This window comes from Amblyomma americanum, chromosome 5, assembly GCF_052857255.1.
Source record: "Amblyomma americanum isolate KBUSLIRL-KWMA chromosome 5, ASM5285725v1, whole genome shotgun sequence".
Classification (NCBI taxonomy): Eukaryota; Metazoa; Arthropoda; class Arachnida; order Ixodida; family Ixodidae; genus Amblyomma; species Amblyomma americanum.
In genome coordinates, this window is record NC_135501.1 from 26782347 (window position 1) to 26800964 (window position 18618).

The following is an 18618-nucleotide window of genomic DNA, read 5'->3' on the forward strand; positions in this document are numbered from 1 at the left end:
AACAGCGCTTCGCTTTGCCGCCTGCAGAGCGACAAAAAGAGACGGCGTTTGGCAGCACACGCAGAACGGTCGTGACTCAGGGTGTCTTTACGGGAGTGTGTATTTGCGATAATTGTTTATTTCTTTTTCCTAATTAGCATTCGCTCCTTTTTCATACCCCTATTTGTGCATTTGCCAACACCTCTATACTCCTAACATAACATGCCTCCGGTTGGGCTATATTAGCGTTAACACCAACTCGTCAGCATGCATTATAGTTGTTCTGGAAATGAGTTGTTATGAAAAACTTTTGCCGCTTTCTGCTACGCTGACCTTCACTTGGAATCCATTCCGTTGCTCTTAACGGCGAGCATCATGTTGCCATTCCATTACATACCCTGCCCAAGCCGATTTCTTCATTTTGAATTCGACTTTGATGTCATTTACCCGCGTTTGTTCCCTCACCCACTCTGCCGTTTCCGGTCTCTTAATGTGACACCCATCTTTTATTTTTTCCATAGCTCGCTGAGTTCTCCTTAACTTAATATGAACTCTTTTCGTTAGCCTCCACATTCCTGCCCCTAGGTGAGTACCGGTAAGATAGAGCTGTTGTATACTTTTCTCTTGAGGGATATTGGTAATCTGCCATTCATGATCTGAGAGAACCTTACATATGCCCTCCAGCCCTTTCTTAAGTTATTTCCCTCTCGTGATCTGAATCAGCTGCAACTACCTGCCTAAGTAGAGGTATTTCTTTGCCACATCCATCACCTCGCTGCCAATTGTGAACTTCTGCTCCTTTGCGAGGCTCTTGAACATTACTTTGGTTATCTTCACGTTAATTTTTATACCCACCGTTCTGCTCTGCCTGTCTAACCCATTGATCATGCTTTGCAGTTCATCTCCTGTGTGACTCAGCATGGCAATGCCATCAGCGAATCGCAGAATATTTAGGTATTCTCCATTTACTCTTATTCCCAACTGTTCCACATACAGGTCTCTGAATACTTCCTATAAAAAGGCGGTGTATAGCATTGGCGAGGTCGCTTCTCCCTGCCTGACACCCTTCTTTATTGGAGTTGTATTGCTGACTTTAAGGAATAATATGATAGCTGTGCAGTCCTTATAGATATCTTTCTGATATCACACGAAATCATCGGGAGATTTTCGAACGCGGTGCGTCGACAGTGGTGCGCCGGACAGCGGAGCGCTGCGCTTTCCAAGCCTGCGTTGTGCGTGTGCTCGTGCGAATGGTGTGTGCGAGGCGACGGCGACAAACAGCGTGGCAAGCATGAGGATCGGAGAGCTGACATGTCAGAAAAGCGAGGTGTGAAGGGAGACAGCGCAGCGGAGGTCGTGTCATCAGGCGTGTGAGTGGCAGCCGTCGGACGTTGGGTCCATACTGCCGTGGACCTCCCTTTGATCACCGACGCAAGCCTCCTGCGTTCCTTGCCAGCTTGGAGGTGGAAGCCTCGTGTTTTCCTTGCCAGCGTGGAAGTGGCAGCCGATGGACCGAGGGTCCGTGCTACCGAAAGGCACTCTTGGATAGCCTGTATTAAGCTCACGGCGTTTCGGGACACCATCGATGGGTCCTGGCTACGCTTCTCCTGCTGCTGCCAAGTTCTTTGGGCTGCCGACGGGAGACCACCGGCGTCTCCCTGTGTTCCTTTCCGCTCCTAATACCACTTGGCTCTCTTTCGCCGCTTCCGTCGATGCAACGCCTGCGACGCGTCGCAGTTCATCTACCCACGTTCTATCCGGTCCGCAAGGCATCCCCACTTCACCTGGGACGCTGAATATCTGGCGAACGCTTTCCTTTAATCTGTAGTGTTGTACACGTGTTGAGAGTGTGTTTTATTTGTGTTTTGCTTTATTGGCTGTTTTCCTTTGAATTATAAATACCGCTTGTTTTTCTTTTCTTCGATTTGTTTGTTCTCTTGTTCGAACCGGCACGCGATAGCGTTCCCCTTCATAAAGTCGTCGACGCGCTACCAATTCGCGACAATCTTCCATAATTTTTATAAAAAGCTCTCCTACACCTTGATTCCGCAATGCCTTCATGACTGCCTGAAATGCAATGGCGTGCGTAGCAGTTTTTTCTGCTCAAAGAGACCCACTCGGAATCCAAAATTAAGCAGTACTTGCCAGTGTGCTGGTCTGCTTGGGCCACAATAAAGTCTTGCGATGGCTCGCGTATTGTGAATTGTTATGCTGTCTTTGTTATCCGCACGGTAATTTAAATTTCACTCCAAGATTTACAACAAGACACAACCATATAATAGAAACGTTTCATGCACTTGGATAAACTTCGATATGTTTAATGTCTTCGCATTTTCTCATGACGCTCTCATATCTTCGCAGTTCTTACTTCATGCAGTAGTTTGTCTTCAAAGCTGTGCTTCTATTTCTACAGAAGGGTGCAGCTAATAATCGCACGGTGCAAAATACTTCCTTTATCTTTCAACGGTGGGCATGTACATATTTATCCATACACATATCTGTCTTTCCACTCGGAGTAACCACCCGAGAAGCAACATTCTGCGGCAGTTCATTGGGCTTCGTACAGGCACAGACATATTGCGCTATCTCCTGCAACCGGAACTACGTGGAAATACCTCGTTTTTCATTAAAGGAGGTTACTGATTTCGTAAGCTGAAACCTTAAAACCACCCCTTGCAGTCTTGCCGTTGATGCGTTCCATTCAGCTAGAGAGAGATTCAAGGCAAGGTTATTAGTCTGGCGAGTCAGTAACGCCACCTATAAATTTATGACTTGAGAAACATCACCACCCTGTCTCATATACACCACAGCGTGACGTAGCACTTAGCATATTTGAACAGTGCGTTTGCACGTCTGCACGAGCTTCCATCTAGCGACACATCTTGTTCTCTTATGCTTAGCTTCTTCTAAGCTGGCGCGACCTGCATTTTTTAAAGGCCAGTTCAAAAAAATTAACTCATTGTTAACGCCACGTGACTGGATTTGTGCTGCCATATCAGCCGGCTTCAAATCCACTATTCTTGTTTAAGCACTCCTTCAGGAGGGCCGCTTCTTTGTCTACATTTTATGTGCTGTATTGAGTTCTTCTATTTGGCTTTCTTCTAGCTACTGTTGCGAGGTTCGGGCTGCGGACTCGGTGAAGGTTAGGAATTGGGTCTTTCTATAGGCACCCTGCACCCGCCAGGCACCGCCACCGTCGACGCTGTGTTCAGCGCCCCTCGCGGCCAGTTCCTCGTCCCTGTCAGGAAGGCTCGCCTCGCGACTTCGAAGGGATGACGTCTGCCAGCGGCGTGCCGCTTATTGTAGAGGCGGGATTTCGCGCTATTCACGATGCGGAAAAATTCTTTAGAGGACCAAACATCAAGAAAGGCACGAAGCTTTTTGAAGCAGGACACGTACACAACGTGAAAGAGGTGGTGTCGTGCGACGGGAGCGAAGTAGCAGCCCGGTGCATTGCGCAGACGAGCATCACTGCGCCACCGAAAACCATCAAATTAACGGTAAGAAATATTTCTATCTAATGTCTGTTAGCGCTGCGATCTTACTTTATTTTTTTTTTATGTAGCTATCTTCCAGTAGACAGCTTGTTGCCGCGAGCTGCAGTTGCAAGGCAGGCGTCGCAGGCAAATGCAAACACGCTGCTGCCGTTGCCGTGTATTTGGAGCAGTGTGAAACGCTCTCTAAAACGAGCCAACCGCAAGCCTGGGGTGTTCCTACATTTAAGAAGGTTTACCCTAAACTTTCGAAGACGGCCAAGCGGCATAACATTGAAGGTAACTAGAAAATTCCAGTTTTTGAGCGAACGGCGCAAACCTGATTTGATAATATTCTCGTTTGCAGCACCTTCGGTTTTCGATATGAAATTCCCTGTTGAAACTATCCCTTGAAATGATTTACCCGCTGTGTAATCTGCCGCTCATATTTTTTTCATTTTTTCAGCAACTGCTAGGTCGTTATCGCTGCAACACGTGCGTCAATATTTTGGGGATATCAAATGTCCAATAAACGAGCTTTTACAAGCAGAAGAGGATGAAATCTGTGGTGAAGCGCCTGTGCGCACTGAAACTCCTGCTGGCAACGTAAAACTTTTTGACTGGGATTGTTCAGAAAAGGAGTACCCCAGCTACTTCATGCAGGATTCTTGCGGAAAGCTTGTGCTAAAAATGCGGAATTTCACTGCAAGGTTTGTTTAATTTCTACACAGTTAGGACAAGTGCCCTGATTCTTCGACATTAGGATATGTGATTGCTGTACTAAGTTATCACCCAGTCTTTCAGATGTGGAGGCAAAGATTTATGAGGAACATGTTGCTGTTGCCCCTGAAAACGTGCCTTCACTGTCCAAAAAGACGCTGGACGACAAGGCGCAGTGGAAGCGAGCTAGGATTCCGCGAATAACTGGAACAAAGGTAAGCGATTCTTTGCTGCGCAAAATTTGGGCTTCCTCAGGTGTGAGCTCGGACGAGTTGCGAAGTCAATGACCGGAAATCGCAGGTGCAAGAAGAGAGAAGGGTTTCCAGAGATCCATTAGCATTCCTCGGCGTCTTTTGAATGTGCCATGAGTTAAAAACCTGTCTAGGAGGTAATGCAAGAGTCAAGCAAACGCCTTCCGCACGGGTTTGACCATTGTTAGACCAGAAACCGCGCGCGCGTGTTGGCCGTCGCAAAGGGTGGGCCCCGCAGTGGCACAGTCCTTGGAATGGCAGCTGCGGAGCCGAACGAGCTCCGTCGAGGGCCTTAAATACCAAGTAAAACCCGCCGGCCACCAATGGTGGAAAAAAAACCCACCAAAAAAAAGGGGATTCGGAGGACTCACTACGAAATAAAAGAACTTTCGCATACCAGAGTAAATAAAAGGTTGGAAATAGCAGTTCGCTGTGAGCAAACAAAATTGTGATAATGTGAGTAAACTTGCCCTTGGCGCACAAATATCGTTTTGGCTGCAAAATATTTATTCTAAGCTCTAATTTTCTTTTGCTGTTTCAAGCCAGACAATTGGAACGAATTATTCCTCTTTACCGAGCGTATCATACAACTCCGTGTAAAAACGTCTACATGTAATGAACCCTGCAAAATTTATGAAGTGCGCTATTTGCTTTCTTTTCATGCCTACAGAGTACTTTGCTGTCGGCCAGAAAATATTGACAGAAGAGCGAGGTCCCTCATTTTCGAGCAAGACTTCGGAGCGCCAACCGTGCGATATGGCATCGCGATGGAGCCCAAAGCCCGCCGAGCATTTGAGAATGAACACGGCGTTGAAGTTTCATTGTTCGGCCTGGTTGTTTCACGCAAGGAGTCGTGGTTAGCGTGCTCTGCGGACGGAATCTTTCTGTAAGTATATAATAATTTTTGTACAAGATATCACCTTTTTGCTATTTTGCCAGAACATCAATAACTTCCATTGCTGCATTTGATTATTCTGTTCTGAAATGCAGGACGCACGAGAACGAGGCTGTGCTTTTGGAGATAAAGTGCCCCTTCAGTCGCAGAGGTCAGACGCTGACAACAGATCCACTTTTGCCATATTTGCAAAAGAACGATGCTCTGGAGCTGCGAAAAAAGCACACTTACTACGCTCAAATACAGATCTCCCTGTACGCCTTGGAGCTTCAACAGTGCTGGTTTTACGTCTACACGGAAGCTGATTCCCTGACGATTAAAATTTCCCGGGATGAAGAATACCTCGCCGAAGCGATTCCGGTGCTCCGGGAGTGTTACTTCGCAAAGTACCTTACATGCTTGAAAGAATACTACAACACGTAATGGTGCAGTAATCCTTTCATGAAATATACTCATTTTTTTCATGATTTGTTTATTTACCAAAGAGTCAAAAACAGAGCTGTGCAATATGTACATACCGAGAAGTGTAATAAACAGAGTGTCTTATGAGACATTGCATTCGTTCTTTGCAAAAATTCCTGGCTTTAGGTTTGTTATCACAGCGACCACATGAACAATAGCATCGACATACCCAGTCAGTTCATGAGGAATTCTTTGGGAAAGTATATTGAACGTTTTCAGCCTTTGGATAACTCTTTCCACATGAATGCGGACAGACGCTGTCTCATACGTCGCATCGACTTCTGACTCCGTAAACTGGGCACTCGTCGCAAATGGTGGCATCACAAGTGTCGCCTGTTGCACCCCAACGTCAGTTCGAATTCCCGGAAAGCCTTTGTCCGCTAGAATGACATCGCCAGGCTCTAGAAGGGTTAACAGCTTGCCGTCCACTGTGATGGTCGCGTCCGAAGTCCTTCCGCCGTACCCTTCTGATACGAAAGTTATTGCACCATTCGGTGCGATGCAGATTAAATACTTCAGGGTGTACCTGCCCTTGCAGTGGGAAAACCACAGGTTGCGTGTCTCCACATCTGGCGGCATTTCGGTTTCTATTTCAGTACAATCTATAATAGCCCTGCACGTATCGTAGTGCCTTTTGAAGCTCGGCGGCATTGTGCGCTGCACTGCTAGTCGTGACGGCCAATAGATCCAGTCTTTCGTTGCTACTTTTATGTTCACAAGAACAGACTTGAGTACCCTGGACGCCGTTGTGCTGTGCACGCAAAACAGTGAAGCGAGAAACGAAAACGGCAAGCCATGTTTCAGCTTCATCAAAAACAAAAGAAGCTTGTCCTCAACGGAAAGCTCCCTCAACCTTTGCGTTCCTGGCGGAAGAACACTTAGGAGCAACGAAAAAAGCTGAAATCACACCGCAGTGAAGGATTGCAGCGCAGCCTCATTACCATGGAGTGCCCTAAAACCTCCAAAGTACGGCTGTTTCCGCACAGGGCCCACGTTTTTGTCGCACAATTGAGCTGAATCACATGAGGTTCCGCGTTCAGCGGTGGTGGAAGTCCTGTGGTGCACATAGCAACTTGCGTTGCAATTTGATGTTGTCGAGATGAACGTAAATTCCCCGGAAAGGCATTCGGGCTCCATGTCGGTCATCGTGCATGCCTGCAATGCACGAAATACAAAAAAAAATTAGCAGGTCAGCGGCTGCTGTTAACATTTTCCGGATTGCTTGCATACTGATCCTTTTCAAGATTCCGTGAGTCAACTTCCCTGCGTAGCAAAAACTCTACCATGAAGACGCTGCCTATCCTAGGAAGAGAAGTTGGGTGCAGCGCTAAGACATCTGTCCAAGCCGTACGCTGTGTATGCATTGACATGAATTGCCTTGGCGCACCCTTCCTTCGCGATTGCAGCGCGGGGAGAGTGAGTTGTACCTGCTAAGGAATGGCTTGGCAGAGCTGCACTTAACTACCTTTATTGCGAAAGCAACAAATTGCAGAAATGTGCAGGAATTATGCGTGTCTACAGCACTGCACCCTATTTTCTGTCCCCTTAACCGGCTTGGCTGCCATGGTGAAGTGGTTTTCGCTGCGCAAATAAGCTACCTCTCACAGTTTTGCAAACGCTCAATGCTGCTTTGAAGGAAAACCTACGTACATCGGCAAACCTCTTTTGTGACGCAGTTTCGTCACCGCCACTCGGTGGAGAGTTGGCGTCAGGTGAAACTGCATTCAGTGGGCGAGGATCATCGTCGATCTGCTGATCATGCTTTCTGCTCTCTCTTTCCTTTCGCCTGCAAATATTATGCAACAAAACTAAGCGGAAGTGCAAAAAGAAAAGAAATCAAGGTCAGTCGTCAAACGAACAGATGTTTCGCTCACCGCCGCCAGCACAATGTATTAAAACAACTAAGCTCTCGACCAGGCGGAGCAAAAAAAAAAAAAGTATTGTGACACGCTGCTCTGAACGGGGAATAAATACAGCAGCGTAGTACATCTAAAATGGTCTAAGAGATGTGCAGCAAGACGACAGGAATGGAGACGTTCGAGATTGTGGCGAACACATATGATAGTTTTACAAGCGCACCTGTATGCACCCATGTGCCTGCTGTCGTTTTTCAGGCCAATTACGCGTCCTTGGAGAAAATATCTAGCCCCGAAAACACAACAACAAGTACACATTAATGAACCCGAAGTTGATACATTTGTCAGCATACCTGTCATGACGCCCGAACGAACCACTTGTGCTTGCTTTTTTGTACGCTGATGGAAAGATGCTTGGGTCGTAGGATGGGTGCCCTTCTTCATTCGATTTAGCATTGCTTACAAAATGCCTGCTGCATATTTTTGATTTCCTCGAAGGCATCCAATCCGTACCATCTTCGCTGCATAGTTCAAAATAACAACAAATATACATGATACTCCGCTACACGTTTGCAAGGAACGATGCTGCGGCGCTTTTTATCTATCGTCATATAAGTTCACGAAAGTGCATCAAGACAGTGCCAAAAAACTTGATTTTTCCTGCACTGTAAAACTGCAACGAGTCGCTATATCTACAGCATGGTATGAGAACAAGAAAAGGAGCTCAAACTTACTTTTGGCGACGAATAAGCCGAATCCGGCGCTCACGCCGTTCCGTCTCCCAGTGTCGCGTCGGGAATCCATAAAACCTTGTCCCAGGCGAATTCAGATACGTATTACTGCATCCTACTACACAGCAATGTGTCCTGCTGTTGTTATTAGCCATTTTGTGCTCGGAAAGGAGGCGCACAACTGCTTCGCGACGGCGCGCGCAACACAGCGCGAGCTGTCAGACTGCCCCCGCCTTCCTGACAGGGACGCGCGCCAACGCGCGCGCGTCGCGCGGGAGTTAGATGCGCAGGGTGCCTATAGAGATTTTGACCCAAAAGAAGAAAACAGGTCCCCAGGCCCTTGAAATGTACAGGCTGGCTCCCCGAGCAGCTGCTCTCTTACGCTGCCGGAGGAAGACTCTCTTTGTCCGTTGACGGTCGCTTTTTCGAACGGCGTGGTCACATGACCAAGCTGCGGGTTCCAGGAAGGAAGCGTCCTTGGTGGCCAAATCCAGACCAACCCGACTTCTAATGCGAGAGGAGTGGGGAACAGCCGTGCTTCGCGACCCTCATAAACATGTCAAGTCCGAGAGGGGTGCATCTTCTGCCGAACATGAGCCCCGCGTCTGCGACGAGGCCGGCAGGCACCCTGCGGCGCCGAGGGTAGGCCGGAGCGTTCGCGGCAAATTTTCCGGAGCTCGCGGGCCCACAGGCCAGCAGTGTCTTGCAACGCAACACTACCCGGGTCTGTCGATCAATCTTGCACTGATGACCTTCCCTGACACTCATGATAGTGGCACTTTGTGATTACGTCTTATTGCAGGACGGAATTCGGCCTTCAATCGCATTTTATTAGAGTTGAAAACTGGCCATATTCACTCTAATGAAGTGATGCAGAATAATGACAGAGAAAGAAACGTGTTCATTCTGCATATACTCCGCTGTCCCCCGGCTTCATAAATGTAGAAGAGGGAAAGGGAAAGGAACAGGGAGAAGGAAGGGAGGAAAACTATGGCCGGTGCGATGTAGTCCCACAGTTGCGCTTCATTAAAGAGATAGAGGCACCAAATTCTAAGGTTGTACAAAGATTGCCATACGTTTCCTTGGTATGTAAGCGCCATAAATGCCAATTATTAAACTCAAGGGAAGTCTAGAGTATATCTTAATCTCATTTTAATGTTTGTTAAAATTCTAAAGTTCTACAAAGACTGTCATACGTTTCCTTTTTATGTGAGCGCCATAGGAGCCAAGTATTAAACTCACGGGAGGTCTAGGATATATTTTAGCCTGATTTTAAATTTTGTGAAAATGCTCGCTCTTGGAAGTCCGACCCATCGCTAGTGCATCAACGCAACGTAGGGACGGAGGAGCAAGCAAATCAGGTATTCGTTACGTCATTGCACAGTTTTATGACGTAGGGGCAAAGTTTTGCGGTTTTTCGGCCTAGCAACGGCAACCTCCCTCCCAAATCTTTCGTTTCGCGCACGACTGCGACTCACAACTAACGAGTCAGCGCATGATGTTGTAGCGAGCCCGCCAGACACGCAGTACTGCTTGCGTTTTAGTTTACGCGCACTGAAAGCTTCTATGCACACCAATCGCCATGCCTTCGGTTTCGTGTGTTGTTCACTTTTGCCTCAGCAAGTCCGGCACCGAAGCAGCATTGCATAAATTTCCTCGGGATGCCGCGCAAAAAAATCCTGGATAGATTTTGTGCGTGCAACTGGGAGCCACTATTGGACTCCGAGCAAGTATACAGTGTTATATGCTCGCTAACTTTGACAACAGCAGTTACGAGAGCAACCCGGCATACCTCACTGGCTTCGACATTCGAGAAAAACGTTTCCTGAGCCCTGGTGCCATGCCAACGTTGTACTACCTCGCAGCAGCGCAGCGTCTTCTCGCTGCGCAGAGCTGACAGAGCGCACCAACAGTGCCAAAACGTCAGGTGTGTATCGCAAGCTTTCGCAATGATGTCTGCTGGCGTGCATGTTCGTGCTGCAGCGCCAGCTTTTGCAAAATGTTTGCGCAGTGCGTCATTGATAGTGTCAGCGGGCTTCCTGACTCTAAGTCGGGCTTCCTGAATCTAAGTGGGTGCAGCAGGTACAAACGACTGACAGGAACTTTCATAGAAAGAGTGGTGCCAGAGCTTAGTTTTGAAAGCGCAGTGCCTAGGGGCAAAAGAAATGAGACAGAAACCTGGGCAGCCTCTGCCTTCTCAGTCTGGTGCAGCACAACATAGGAACGCCTCGGTGAACTGCTGGGAACGCCTTGGCGTAATAGGAAGCCTGTTATTCATGTAGCGCTACTTTCACTTTGTTGACTAATAGATCATGGTGGGTGGAACAGCGCGAACAGACGATAGACGAGAAGACACAGACAAGCGCTGACTCGCAACTAATGTTTTTATTAAGAACATTCATTTATATTCATTTTTATATTCAATTCAATGGTTACATCATGAATTATCTAAAAAAAAGAAACCTCCTTATCAACAAGAATCAAGGAAGGCTGGCTCACACACTCCGCTTGTCTTTTACGAATGAAATATGCCTCCATTATTTCCCTGGTTGTTTTTTTCTCTATGACGAAACAAAACATTTGTTTTGGTGACCAGGGGGCGGCATTTTTTCTTTTTCTCCTGTTTTCCGCACTGTCGGCAGTGATCTTTCAGATGGGAATAACTTGAATCCGAGAGCGAATTCAAGTGTTCTCGCAACCGAATATTAATTCAACGGCCAGTTTGGCCTATGTAAACTTTCTCGCAAGAGAGTAGAAGCTCATAAACGACTGAACATGCGCAATCGACCAACCGTGACCTGTGCGCCACTTGGCAATGGAACGGGCTAGCTCTTTTTTTATGTTCGTGGCGATTGCTAATGAGTCGGTATAGCCCACTCAACTTATACGGCGCCGAAAAAACAATTTTTAGATAATTCATGATGTAACCATTGAATTCAGCGAGGTAACCAATGAAAATTGCCAATGCAATCGCTATGTGCCTGATATATCACGTGTTTTTTTTTAATATAAAATGTATGTTCTTCTTAATAAAAACGTTAGTTGCGAGTCAGCGCTTGTCTTTGTCTTCTCTTCTCGTCTATCTTCTGTTCGCGCTGTTCCACCCACCATGAACTGTTACCAACTAGCCCAAATTTCCATCCTTCTTCACTTAATAGACTAATTGTTCACTACCAAAGTACAGAGTTGGACATTATGTCTGTGCGATGCACTCCACTATAGAACGAGGGGGTTCGTGCTCATTGTATTTGAAGGACACCAGTGGGCGTGCCTGCCGTTTCTGTCCTTGTTGACTTCTAACTTAGCAAGACAGGAAATTAAGCAGTTTTGTACAAGTTTCCAGAAATGAACCACAGTGTTGTTGGAATACCACCGTTAGGTGCTCACTATGAAACTTAAAATGATGCTGTTCAAGACGAGAAATGCCGAGTAAAATTTTGTGGGAGGAATGGTGTTAGAAATCAGGTGAAGACATTATGTTACTTAAAGCGTTCAGGTATCAATAAAAACAGCCTCTACTCACAATAGAAGAAAAGAAATACAAAACTAGTTTGGGCTCAACTGAAACAGAAAAAATAGAAAAGGAAAATTGGGAAAGAATCATTCCATGATAATTCAGGATGCTGAGCCCTACTGTTTCAAACGGCAATTGTGGCTACAGAAAGATAACTAATTAAGAAAATTGAGGGTAATTTAAGAAAACAAATAGTCTATCTTCCTAGGTTGTGGCAGTGATCATCCATAATTTATACACGTACAGGCTTCAGAAGTAATGAAAGTAATGTGAAACGTCCTTATTGACATTATCCAGAGACAGTTGCAAGATTTTCGGCTTAAAAGCAGTACAATGACCTAGTGATACAAGCTCAAGATTCAGATTTGGGATAGCTTAAAAATAGCGAGATTTCTACTTGAAATAAAAGTTCCACAGATTGATTGGCTCAGAATAAAAAAAATACAAAACATAGTTGCATCCATTACCACCCTGTTTAAGTGAAGGTCCTTGGAAACCATTGATTCATCCACTGTTTCCTTGTGCATATCAAATCTTGCGATACACAGGTTTTGGGGCAAGCACTTAACAAACAGCCTGTATGAATGTCTAGCATAGGTTTGTCATGGCCTATCTGTAAAAATGCCTGTTTGTATACTCGGAAGCCTTGCCATTAGTTTCCATGCACAGTTTTGTTAATTTTATTTCAATTTTATCACTTACCCATGGCCAAGCAGCGCTGCTTTTGACAGTGCCAGAAAAACAAAACCTGCACCTACCAAGTCTGATGCACAGGTTCAGTGCACAGCCCCAGTGGCATGGAAATCTGTGCAGGTGGCATTCAAGCCTAAAACGGAAATTGTAGATGTGCAAACAAGGCATGCAACACAGGAAGCTGGTATGTGTTCAAAGGAGTACTTGCCTCCTTTTTCAAAAATAAGAAAGACATATTGTGATGCATGTATTGCGATTTTGTGAGTAGTTGGTGCTGTTAATATCTGCAACAGCAGCACTGATTATACATCATTGTGCCATTACATGTGATTTTCTAACGTAACAATTTTTGTGTTATTGGAAAAAGTACTAATGATATAGTCATTACTACCCTAATGATATAGTCATTAGCCCGGCTGCTGACCCGGAATACACAGGTTCGATCCGGGCCTCAGCGGTCGCATTTGGATGTAGGCGAAATGCTTGAGGCCCATGTACTGTGCGATGTCGGTGCACATTAAACAACCGCAGATGCTCGAAATTTTCTGGAGTCCTCCACTACGGCGTCCCTTATAGACTGAGTCGTTTCTGCACATTAAACTCCATAAACCAAACCAGCAAGCACACTAGCGTGAGGTTTTCTTAGGAATCCTTTAATAATTACGTGAATTGTTTGTTGAGCAGCACTCTTCTCTGAGAGAAGCGTCAAGGTGGTTTACTGTTGGCAAGCCAGACATGTTTTCTTAAAGTAGCTCTAAGCGACCAAGTTATTCAATTGATTACCACCAGGGAGCAGCCTCTGCAATAATTGTTTACTGTTTTGCCCAGCAGTTGAAAACCATTGTACTATGCTTCAAGAAAGAGAAATCATATGCTTCTGTGGTGTAAACCTACAAGTATCCACACAATAGGCTAGTTTCTTTGCACTGAAAATTCGAGGTACACCAATGTAATGCATCTCTGACACAAGACACATGCATTGCTCATTTGCGGTGCAACTCTGCCTTCCTGGCCGATTACTTTCAAAATGTTTGCAACCGCACATTGCTCTTAATTCTCCTTCCAATTGCAGAATCTCAGAGAGACTTCACAGTTGCCGATATTAGGCTCCAAGAGGACACAGCTCTGAGGTGTTCGTCACCAAACTGGGATTGTTTGCCTGCCACATTCGAAGACGATCCTCATGACAGCACTTACCAATCAAGTTTGGACACCTCAGAAGCGTAAGTGTTTAATAATTAAGGCCTAGGCACACACATAAAAGCTCTACAGCATGTAGATATCTTTGTTAATGGCCAAATTTACTTCATTAGAACCTGTGCGTAACATCAACGTGCAAATATTTTTGTAGTAGCAACTGATGGGGGTCGTTCTTTAGGGTTTATGGTAGTTATAAATTTAGCATACTGTTTCATTATTTACATGACAATGCTAAACTGCCTGCAGGTCTTCCTCTGGACCATCACCACCTCAGAGGTTCATTGTTTATGAGGACTGCTTGCTGCAAATCACCAATCTCTGCAGGAAGTGCCATCACCCAGCATAATCTTCAGTGCAGGTGTGTAACTAAGCCTCACTTATCCATTGCCGCGGTTGCACTAATCTTTTCTGAATTTATCACTGTAACATGATGAATATGCTGCTTTTTATCTTCCTGTCATCATTAATTGTTTAATCTCGACCTGTGTGCTTTTCCAGGTCATCGCCCTCATGTCGTGGTGACAACAACACGTCCAAGCATGCACAGCACAAAGTGGTATAGCCAGCCAACACAGAGGCGGATTGGACAAGGCAACGTGCTTCTGGTCGATGCCATTTTATTTACAAGATGCAGCCCAACGCAATCCTTGCGACTCGTGGATAATGCCGGCATCTGCTAATTTCCTTGCTGCTATGAATGTATTATTAACACCGCTGTACCATTCGTTTTGTTCTGGAGTTAGTGTTTTAGCTTGAGTAGTGTTATTGTACAGTCATGACCACAGCATGCCTTGATGATCTAACTCCTTTTACTACGTAAAAATTGTATGGCACCTAAGAGATATGCATGAGGATGCCTTTTCGCCTACGAAATGCAGCGCAAACCTTCAAATGTTTCATTGACGTCATTCTTCGTGGTTTCCGTTCGTATCCACACACATCGATGATGTCCTCGTCGTTAGTTCCTCTCCCGCCGAGCATCTCCGTCATCTGCGCCTCGTCTTCGAATGTTTTGCCGACCGCGGACTCAATCTTAACACTGACAAATGTGTGCTTGGCGTTTCATCCTTGGCATTCCTCGGGCATCTCGTCGACGCCCACAGTATCCAACCTCTTCCAGACAACGTCAAGACCGTCGCGGACTTCCCCCACCTGGACTCACTATGTCAGCTCCAGCGTTTCCTTGGCCTCGTCAGCTACTACACATGTTTCATTCCTGGATGTGCTGCCGTTCTGCAACCACTCAAAAGTTTACTTTACTTGGCCAACCCAAAGGCACCCGCTGTCACATGGATCGAGGCTGTCAATGCTGCTTTCATTGTATCAAGGAGCGTCTCGCATTTACCACCCTTCTAGTTCACCTGCCGCACAACGCACCCACGAGCATCACGGTCAGTTTCAGGTTCCGCTGTTGGCGGCGTCCCGCAGCAGTTCTCATATTCAGAGCAGCAGTACAGTGTTCTCGGCCGTGAGCTGCTCGTGGCATACATCGCCATGAAACACTTCCGTTTCTGCACTGAAGGCCGAAATTTGGTGATCTTCACAGACCACAGACCACTCACGAGCGCCTTCTCTTCATTCGAGACCACCTACTCCCCCACTGAAACTCGACATTTGTCCTTCCTGTTGGAATTTTCACCGACACCCCGCATATCAAGGGCGCCCATAACATTTCCGCCAATACCCTCAGCCATGTATCATTCTTGCAAACACCTTTTGCCCTGCAAGTCCTGGCCCGTTTTCAACAGAAGGATGAAGACCTTCAAGCAGTTTGTTCATCAACCTTGCACCTGTGCCCTCTACATTGTACTGACCCTGGAGTCAATATTATTTGCGACGTGAACCCTGTCACTGGACACACTTGCCCTTATATAGGTTCCTGTGCCTCTACGTCGCACCCTATTCAGCGATGTTCACCGCCTTTCTCATCTCGGTATCCGTGCCTCTCAGCGTCTTGTTGCGGAACATTTTGTCTCACCTGGCCTCAACGTTCGCATCTGGGCTCTGGCGTGCTTTGTTGCCCGTCAAAAGTGCAAAATTTATCGTCACACTATGACCGCTCTATGATGTTTCATGCCTCCGCACTCCTTTTTTGCAGTTATTCACATCGACCTGGTCGGGCCATTACAATCATCGCACGGTTACCGTTATATACTGACCATAATTCACTGTTTCACGCACTGGCTGGAAGCCAGCCTTATACCGGACATCACTGTGGAAACGGTTGCCTCCGCGCTCATTTCCACGTGGATTGCCCGTATTGGCGTGCCAGCGGAGATCATCACCGACCGAGGTCGACATTTCGAGCCCGTACTTATCGCCAGTTTGACCCAGCTTCTCGGCATCACCCTCCTGAAAACTACAGCTTGCCGTCGGTAAGCCAACAGTTCGGTCAAGAGGTTAGATGCAGCCGAAGGCATCGCCACTTTCTTGCCAGTGGTCCTTTTAGGTGTTAGTACGGCCATCAAGGGAGATCTCGGATGCGCCCCTTCTCATCTCGTCTATGGCGCATCGTTCCGTCTACCAGCTGATTTCGAGTGCCCGCCTGCCCAAAGCGTTGTCTGTCCTGTCCTGGCATACTTTATGTTGACACGCTCCTGTCCCGTAGCTCCGCCCGTCCGACACGTGCGCACCAGTGCAAGCTGACCTTTGGCCGCCGTGATTTGAGAGAGAGCGCCTATGTTTTCTTATGCGTGGATTGTGCTCGCCATCTGCTTCAGACACCCTATACTGGACCCCATCTCTTCGTTGCGCGGGCCGACAAAAGGCCGTGTGTCATCAGTTGAGACAGAGTCATTTCCCTCAACCACATAAACCTTCCCACGTCGACAACACCGTGCTTCCTTCATCAGCTGCCCTCTCACTTCTCTTTCCATTTTTCTCTACATAACATCTCCCTGCCCTCTTTCACCTAGCCGCAAGACTTTGCTGGGACGACTCTGTCTCCTAATAGGGAGGCCTTGTGGTGGCATGTTAGCGCCGTGCGCTGTGAGGTGAAGAAGTAAAAGAAGAGACGCGCAGCGGCTGGAATAAACCAGTTTGACTGCAGCTGTTGTGGAAGCAATATCTTCTAGTGTAGCATAGAAGCCAGCCACGCTAGATCAGTGCTGTGAAGAAGGCAACTGTGAAGTGCAAGGGACGCTTGCAGACCAAACATTTGGCATGAACTGTTGTTGGACGTTGCAGACTATTAGTTTGAACTTGGCCAGAACTCCCTCTTACTCATTGAGTGTAAGGCAGCAGAATCTTGTGCTATGCTTTTGTACATTCTATAGAGGCAGTATAACTGCTCAGTCAGGCATGTAACTTGATCCTTTAGCTGCTCAGCCTCCGCACGCGAAGGATGAGGTGTGAATATTTGCACAAGATGGTGGATGCAGGGCCCAAGTACACGCAAGTACAAGTACAATACTTTCTGCAGCTGAAGCTTCAGAAATATTTTCTAAAAATCAAACAGCTGTAGCAGACCCAAGAGACAAGAAAAATCGTAGCAGTAAAAAGTAGGAGGGCCACAGAAAACAGCTTGCACTCATCATAAAGTAGGTCCGAGTAGTACCGACAGAAGACCAGACGTGTTGGGGTCAGGATGAAGTAGCATTTATAAACCGTAATTTGTCTAAGCTGCATGATAGCTGTTATCTACATAAAAGGTGTCTTTTGCTTTCTTTCTCGTTGTAAACTTGATTCCACAGTCACAGGCTTAGTGACATTTTGCCCTGTTTTCTTTGTGCAAATTGTTCTGTCCAATCAAAATTCCCGAAGTCTGTCATCCTTTTGGTTTGTGTTCATGTCCTTGCTTAATATAGCCTCTGAAAGTCTCCCAGGTGTATGCTTTCCGAAGTAATGTCCTGCATGTGTGCTAATTGTACTACTGCATCAGCAGGTTCCTTTAGATCTTAGGGTGTTGGTAAAAGTATGTTTTTTAACCGTTTGTAATGCAGCTCAGCCCTCCAAGTACGGGCATGCTTCCTGTGTTACGTTTTTGTATTGTGACACGATGCATAAGTGTTACGCATCTGCATTTACACAGACTCACAGGTGACTGGTGCTATGGAGCACGTGTCTTTGCGTGCAAGTTGTTTATATTTGTGCAGTGCAGAAAGTTGATGACAAAAGACAAAAGGGGCAACAAAAGTAGTTTCAGGTTGAGGTGTTTTGGTAAAAGCAGGAAATCATAGAAAAATATTAAATGAAGAAACTGCCAAAATAGCAATAAAATGAGTCAGAAAAAAAGGACAACGAAAACTAGGTGGGGAACTCTAGGCAGCGGTGTTTGCAAATGGTTAGGAAAGCCTACCTTGTTTCATCTCTTCGTGCAAGGTGTGCGAACACTTAGATCTTACTTTTTATTTATTTGGTCAGTTTGCCCCTAAAGGCTCTTTTTCGAGAGTATCAGTTGGGGGGGGGGGAGGGGGGTAGTGTACAGGGCGTATACGGATCAAGAACATCAAGAAAAAAATGCTGAATAAAGGACTTGATTTGATTTTGATTTCATTCTGCTCTGAAAGTGCGATGATCAGTTTGCATTATGAAAGTCAAATTGATAGCGCCACAAGAGCAACAATAGAGAAATCAGTGAGAGTTTGGCACAACATTAAAAAATTGAAACGTTCTTCTAAATATCACACAGGGCCCTTCATGTCTGGCAGTTATATATTCTTTCACACGTGGCAGGAACTCTGCAAACAACACCCAACCAGCACTGAGTAAAATGGGCTATGCATTTGACCTGACATGTTGTCCTAAGAGTGGCCCCAACTGCTCGCAGCTGATTTTTGTTTTTTCTAGGCTAGACGATTGAGGCTGGGCTATCTTAAACAGGTATAGACACCGCTGTGCTTAAT

At 46.3% G+C, this 18618-nt stretch overlaps 1 long non-coding RNA gene and 1 pseudogene across 1 annotated transcript; one reads left to right on the plus strand and one right to left on the minus strand.

Annotated features, from left to right (window-relative positions):
- Nucleotides 1-3343: 3343 nt before the first annotated feature.
- Nucleotides 3344-4010, plus strand: LOC144134612 (uncharacterized). The gene is made up of 3 exons (XR_013315170.1): nucleotides 3344-3479; nucleotides 3545-3752; nucleotides 3919-4010. It is a non-coding gene; the product is annotated as an uncharacterized LOC144134612 (long non-coding RNA).
- Nucleotides 4011-5861: 1851 nt separating this feature from the next.
- Nucleotides 5862-8659, minus strand: LOC144133753 (uncharacterized; annotated as a pseudogene).
- Between the last annotated feature and the right edge of the window lie 9959 nt (nucleotides 8660-18618).